The sequence below is a fragment of the Acomys russatus genome, chromosome 18 (assembly GCF_903995435.1).
Source record: "Acomys russatus chromosome 18, mAcoRus1.1, whole genome shotgun sequence".
Lineage (NCBI taxonomy): Eukaryota > Metazoa > Chordata > Mammalia > Rodentia > Muridae > Acomys > Acomys russatus.
Genome location: NC_067154.1, coordinates 24,754,570 through 24,762,389, shown reverse-complemented (window position 1 = coordinate 24,762,389; position 7,820 = coordinate 24,754,570). Strand labels below are relative to the sequence as shown.

The 7,820-nt window shown below is 37.3% G+C and overlaps 1 pseudogene; it reads left to right on the top strand.

The window, feature by feature from the left end:
* The first annotated feature begins 1,770 nt into the window (after window positions 1-1,770).
* On the top strand, window positions 1,771-6,362 carry LOC127202020 (E3 ubiquitin-protein ligase RNF4-like; annotated as a pseudogene).
* Window positions 6,363-7,820: the final 1,458 nt, after the last annotated feature.

The window sequence follows — 7,820 nt, the reverse complement described above, 5'->3', positions numbered from 1 at the left end:
CCAAACTATCTTAATTACTCTCATTTTGGTAAATGGTAAAATGGAAGGTCTGCACTTGTTTGTCTTGTGAATAAAGATCTCATCAGATTAACTAAAGTGGTTAAAGGCTAGTCAAACATTCATATTGTTTCTCTGACAGCAGTTATATCTGGAATGTTAAGAATTTCGAAGGAGTCAGGCAGAACATAGTGAGGAAAACATTTGTCTTATAGTTCCAGGAACAGTATACTTTCTACAGATTGCATTTTACCAAGATGGATTTTCAGCTTGGTTTAGCTTTATCTTGAGGACACTTGCCAGTCCCATATAATGAGTTCATAGTTTTTCACATTTCATTATTTATTACTTTTTAATATTGATATATATGATTTTATTGTCAGTTTACACATACACACTCATGTACACACGCCTACACACACCACCCATTATGAGATATAACAGAATTTATTAGAACCAAGATAGCTGTGTAGCAAATAATTTTTATGCAATTTAACTCAGCTATTATGTTGTGACTCAATTTTGTTGCACTTTATATATGAATTTATTTAGAAAACCAAAAAACTATTTAGCCTAAAGTACATGTGAAATCAAAATTGATATTTATTAAATAAATTGAAATCTATTAATTAATTCCATTTTAATATATATCAAAATGAATTGTTTCCTAGTTAAAAGACCATTCAACTCATGCTGTTCAAATTTCTAATTATCAAAACATACAAATATTATGCAAATGTTTCTTTTTAAAGCTACACATTTTGTTTAGACATTTATTACAAGAACTTAATTATTAGGCTTCATATATTAGAAATAATGTTTGGAAGTTCTGTATATCTGGGTGAAAGTTGACGCCCTAATTTTTACTTATGACAAATATTTTTAAAAGTGTGAGTTATGAAATAGGAAAAGTAAATAATTTGAAACATCATAAAAACAGAAAAAATTTAAATGAAAAACATGCAAGTGTAATAACATGATTACAACATATTAAAAATATCAGAGAGAATAGGGAATCCCGGTAGTCTCTAAGTAGTTAAGAAGGTGATGGAACTTGGAATAATATTTAAAAAGAGAAGATAAATTCTTATCATGCTTTAATTTTCTATATATAAATAGTTCCATATAAACATAAGAAAAATTTTTATAATTCTAGCACAACTTTGACAATGAAAATAATTTTAAGCTAAAAATATTCGATACCATCTGATGAATATAAAAAATTTAGGTAACAGAAAAAAACATGTGAAGTAAAACATTCTCTAAGTTTTTGAAACTCATGTTTAAGGGAAAGGAGATAAATAATGGGTAAACTTTAATAATTTCATAAGAAGAAAGAACAATTATTTAGCAATATGACTAATTGGAAAGAAGGAAGGGGAAGAGAAAGAGGATGTCTGAGAAGAAATACATGTAGTTAAAACCAGAATAAAGAACAAATATGGCCCTGAAAAGGTAGAAAACACCTGTAATCCAAAAACTGACTAGGCAGAAGCAAACAGGTTTCTGTGACTTCGAGGACAGCCTGGTCTACAAATGGAGACTTCATCTGCTTTGGCGTATCCACTTTGTAGTCCTTGTTCACCTCATGTTTAGTCCCTGAACTTGGTGAAAATTCAGTAAATCAGCTTCTATATTGTCTTACTGTTCTATTGCTGTGAACAGGCACCGTCACCCAGACAACTCTTATTTCAAATAGCATTGAGGTGGGGGATTGATTACCCTTTCAGCTTAGTCTACTCTTCATGTCCAGGAGCATTGTTGCACGCAGGTATGCATGGTGCTGGAGAAGTTGCTGAGAGCTACATCCTGCTCTACAGCCAGTATGCAGAAGGCGAGGGAGCACTGAGCCTGGCAAGGGTTTTGGGGACCTCAAAAGTTATCTCCAACAAGGACACAACTCCTAACACTCTGGCAAACCTTCAGCAACTGAGGCCAAAGCATGCAAACATATTAATATGAGGAGGCCAACTGTCATTCAAACCACCACCCAGAGACAGAATTTCATGGCAAGCTCCCCAATCCTCCGGCTCTTGCAGTCTTTCCACTCTTTCCGGAATGACGGAATGATCCTTAAATCTTAGGTGCTGAAGATGTTTGGTAGAAATATCAACTGAATTTTCACTGGGTGTGGGTGTTTTTTTTTTTTTTCCTAGTGGTCTTAGTTTGTTTTAAAGAGAAGCTTCTAAGAAAATTTCAAATTGTAACTACATCAGTGTGTCTGATGTCCTCATGCCACAGAAAATGATCTAGAAGAGAAAGGCAAGAAAGAAATATTCCTCATATGTGTCACTTAAATACATTAAGGATAACCTCCAAAGTGCCAAGATATGCTGGTGTTGTATAAAGGGATTAAATCCTGTACTTCCTCTGGAAATAATTTGTCCAAGAGTGAGCACAACTTTGAGTTTTCCATTTCTCCCTGTGTATCTCCTATCACTCCCCAATAGAGGGCCTTTATTAGTATTTGCTGAACAGCACAGGAAATAAGTACAAGACCTGACGGGGATACTCTATAGAAGACTGCAGTAGAGTGCTACCATAGAAAATTTCATTGCATTGCTATTCCAAACTGACTCAAAAGCACCCAGAAAAGAAAATTACAATGAAACACACTTTCTCAAACTATATTAGCACATTGCCTTAAACATTTATTATGAATATCTGTTGCATAAGATTGAAACCTGTAGGCTGCTTCCAGCAAATAACTATCCTAACATGCACATGCATTAGTGTGGTACATAGCATGCTAGAGTACATAACTCTTACTTAAAGGTGTGCATTAGCTTAAACTGTAGAAGGTGATTACATGGGAACTCTTAGGCAAGTAAGGTAGGATGTTACATTGATCCCTTAAAGAAAAGCGAAACTTGAACAGACTGATCATACAGGTTAGCAAGCTAAAACCTTAAGTGATTGCAATATATATTACTTTTTTCACTGTGTGGTCATTAGATATTTTCACAAAAATGTACCACTGCACCCGTATAAGTCACTGTCTTATATATGTGCAGAGACTTAGGTAGAGTGAAGAATACAGGAGTCCACTTTAACAGAAAAAAATACAAGGTTCAGGATAAATATAGGAGCTGTGGATGGCATTAGTAGAAGTTTGCTTTTGAAGTAGAAAGCAAATTTATCTCAGGTAGGGTAATAATTTGTATGATTTACAAAAGCCATAAAGCAGATTTTCTGGACAAACAGTAAAAATGACAGGAAAAGATTGCATAGTTTATATGTATTCTCCCCAAGACTATTTATAGCATAGTCCAATGGCATATATAGGAATTGCAATAGACTTGTAATCTGAATATCTGACTGGGTAGAAATTGTGAGATCCGTCTAAATTGCTTTTATTGTGAGGAGGGATTCTATGCCAAATATTACCATAGTGACGTAAGATACATCAGTGATTGTATAAGAACATATTTTCTTTATGTATGTACATGTATGGTGTGAATTATGCATATTTGCATGTGCATGATTATATATGTGCATATAATATCAGCACATGTTGAAATAACAAAGATTAGAAATCCATCCAAGAAATTAATGATCCTCTGTACATCAAATAGTTTGAATCCTTGAGTTTAAATAGGCTTTATTATGTTGTTCAAGGTTGGTAAACTGTAGAGCTGCACAAAATGTTGGCTGCCACTAACTGGAATTTTGAAAGTCAAAACACATGTATGTTTTACTTATTGAACTCATTTCAAGAAAAAAAAAGTGGTACTTCAAACAGTTGTCTATTTTTGTATCTCTTCCTAAAAAGACAGAAATAGCTAACATTAACTTGGGTATGCTGATAAATACCATCAGCTCACATGCCAATGATGAGGTGACAAGGGAAGAAGCATGAGCAGCACATCTTGTCAACCTGTATTTGTGGTAATCTCTTGAACTACATAGGAGCACATGAAACATAATATACACACATATATACATATATGTGTGTGTGTATGATCAATAAGATAATATCAGTTTATAGTTATGTCTTGTGTAAAGGAAAGGAAACAAAGTATTTGTGACCAAATTTATGACAGATCATGAGAGTTGATATTCTTGTGGAGTAACAGACTATGTTAGTTACTTTTCTATTGGTATTATAAAACATCATGACCAAAGAAGGAAAGGTTTATTTGGGCTTATGGTTGCCAAGGAACAAGTGTCCCTTACCATCACAGTGAAGAAGCATTGCAGTGGCAGGCATGGTGGCTAAAACAGCAAACGTAGGGCTTATATCTTGTCCAGAGTGAGAAGGAGAGAAACAAAACTGAGTATAGCAGCAGGCCATGAAAATACAAAGCTGACCCCCAAGTAAGTTGCTTTCTGCAGAAAGGTCACACCTCTGACGAATCTCTAAGCAGTGCTACCATTGAGAATCAAGTGTTCAACTGCCAGAGGCTATGAACAACATTCTCATTCAAATGACCACTGATAATGAGGGTGTGGTTTCTTATTTGGGAACACATTGCTTCCTGTGAATTATTAATAAATGCATTGAAATTAATGAGTCCAATAGCAACATTTAAAACTGTACTAATTTTCTCAAGCAATGTCAACATCTGGAATTATAATTACAATTTGCTTTGCAATTTTCTTAGACCCATCTCTGTTCTACAAGAGCTGAATAGGCTAGTTGAATTGAGGGGTCTGGGAGCCCACTTTTCATTTTCGAGTTTCTTAATCTTTGTAGTCTTTCTAAGAAGTCTATCAGAACTTTCTGTTAGAAGGTATAGAACATTAGTTCTATTGGATTACAATTTACTTTCACACTAGCTCTAAATACAAAGATTAGGGAGGCAATATATTTATTTTAGTTTAAATGTGTGATAATAACTAGTGGATGATTATAAAGTTATTAGCACTATTGAGATATGGGCCCAAATATCATTGATGCTTTGCCGTAAGGCTTTTTAAAGCACTAATAGTAACATACTGAAGCTGTAGAAGCTCACTGATCACATCTGATTCAGTATCCAAAATCCTCCCATTGCCTTAATACTTCTACCTAAGTGGTCCACAGCCACCTTGAATCATGTGTTAAAGCTCTGGGAGTATTAGAGGGAGACAGACTGTAAATGTCCAGAAATGCAACTGTCTTCATCACAGAAACAACACATGACCACTTTTATTATTTTAGGGGTCAAAAAAAATGGCTCATTTTCAGAGGGCTTGTTGCCCCAATGATTCTTGTTTTGATTTCTAATGTTAAACTTGGGTTTCCTTACCTGAATGGATCATGTAATTTGAATGCCAGTCAACCTATTACATAGTCCAAAATCATCTAGCCAATTCCAAACTTCTCTGTAAATCAGATTCCTCATATTCTCTGACTGAATTATCAATTAAAGTGACCACTTTTATCTTTGTTCATTAAATAACATATCATTAATTAGTTGCTTTTTTTTGGTATCCTGACAAAATAAACTTAAGGGAGAAAATCTTGCTTTGGTCCATAGTATTAGAGAGTTTCTATTCATCATAGGAGGGTGGGAGAGCATGATAAAATGTCATAGCATCAAGAATATGTGGTCCTGTAGTCTTGCTTAATTGAGTCTCCTGTGCGGTTGGTGAAATAGTTATGTTCTTGATAGAGCATGTTGGTTGAGGTGTCTGGCTGATAAGACCAGATCCCAAACTTCGAAATGCCAGACATCTAGTTGGCCCCAAATTATAAACCACAGGATGAGTATTCAGTGGCATGAGAGACTGAGAATATACTACCTCTCCGTACACCTCTGTACATCACTTTTCTATGGATTGAAGCTATAGGGCACATTGAGCACAAGAAATTCTCAAACAAAGCAGTGTGGTGGAAGAGTAAGTTCTTGGCAAACCCAGAAGTGAACTCAGGAAACAACTTCAACCCGAGATTTCCTTGGAAGCAGAACCCACAGAACTTGTGGAATTTGCCAGAGATGAAAGTGTGGACCTCACCTGTGAATCTTTAAAGCTAGAGCCTGTAGAGCCTGTGGTTGTGGACTTGACTCACAATGACTCTGTTGTGATTGTTGAAGGAAGGAGATGGCCAAGGAGAAATGGGAAGAGGTTGCATCAAGACCATAATAACAGCTCTATGGTGAGCAGTGATGATGGGGAACAGTCTAGGGACAAATATGTGTATGTGTTTACCCATACTCTTCAAAGCACCAAGAGTGAAGGAGCCCTCTAGTAAGCTCAATTGCCTGATCTGCATGGATGGATACTCTGAGGTTGTGTGGAGTGGGCATCTAATGTTTCTAAAGAATGTGGCCATGTCTTCTGTAGTCAGCACCACCAAGATTCCCTTTAGAATGCTAACACTTTCCCAACTTCTAGAAAAAACAATGAGCCATAAACAGTACGACCCCATTTATATATGAAATGTACAGAACTGCTCAGGATAGACCAATGGACGCAAAACCAGGCTGGCTTTTCTGCATGGCATCTGCTACAAGTTTCCTAAGCTCAAAAGGATATTAAAAAATAAATATTTGATATAAACTGCTCTTTTGTTTCCCAACCCCTTAGATCCTTTTGTTATGTATGGTTTGATGCTATGGAGCAGGATCCAGGTATCCTCCCAGGTCAACTCAGCATCTCTGCCCCTATAGGAGGTCTGAGTCCAGAGTAGGAGAAAAGGAGTAAGGCATACACTGGAGTTGAGCATCACAGCTCTAGCCTCTTTATGGAGCTTACATGTTAGCCAAAACGTTTCTCTGTTGAAAAATTTGTCCCAGCTCTTCTGGGTGCAGAATCTTCCCAAGGAATTTTCTGGATAGCTCTTCTGCCTGCCACATAGTGATTTGGCCAGATAGCCACCCAGCCCAAGGATCCCAATACAGATGCTGCCCTCAAAAGCCCATTTGGTGGACTTTTATTTTTCCTTTCCTTGAGAGCAGAGGTGACCTGTGATTCTACCTGCCCCTTATCATTGATGTGTAGTATTTTCTGCAAATCAAGAGACGCTCTGAAGGGCAACTTTATTTCCTAATAATGAGAATTGTTTACTATTTCCTAATAATGAGAACATGCTCTTCAGCAATCCAGAAGATGAACCACTGCTAGTATACTCAGCCCAGGATTGCCTAGGGGATCAGTGTCCACCCCACCCTATCTCTGATCACCACCTGTTCTCAGAAACCCTACCCATGCTCCAAAGTTATTTGCTGGCATAGAACATTAAAGGCTAATAAAACAAGCAAGTGTTTGTGTGTTCTCTCTTTTCTGCAGTGATCTGTCCTATATTGTCCACAAAGACCTCCAACCTTCAGATTTTCAGTTCCTACCACCTAATGTCTGACAAAGCATAGATATGATGAGATGGTAGCAGTAACAGGAGCCTTATCAGCTGTTCACTTCCATGCTTTTACCTAAGTCACTGTTGCCCCATTTTTCGAAGGTGTTGCCTTACTCAACCTGTCACAGCTATGGCTTTACCACACCCCTTGAGTCGATAGGTATTACCAATGCTGCTTTTCTGGCCAGTTGAGCTCTGGTCCTCTGGGCTTTTGACTGTGACTGCTCCGTAGGTTTTGGTCAGCAAAGCATGGTGACAATTCCTCCCCAGGAGACCACATAATCTCTGCTCCACTTCATATGTGTGGGGGCCTCAGGTGCTCTTGAGCCAGTGATGTGGTAAATTGCCCCATTGGGACACTATACACAGGGTGGCTTAAAGAAGATAGGCCTTGAATGCCAGCTTGACTCAACCTCCACACTACTTCTTAAGAGGGCATCAAGCCAAGCCAATAGCCTCTGTGTGTGTGTGTGTGTGTGTGTGTTACATCTTTGAGTTAAGAAAAGGACCACTGAAGCTTTGCTAGCAACAACTGTCAGTT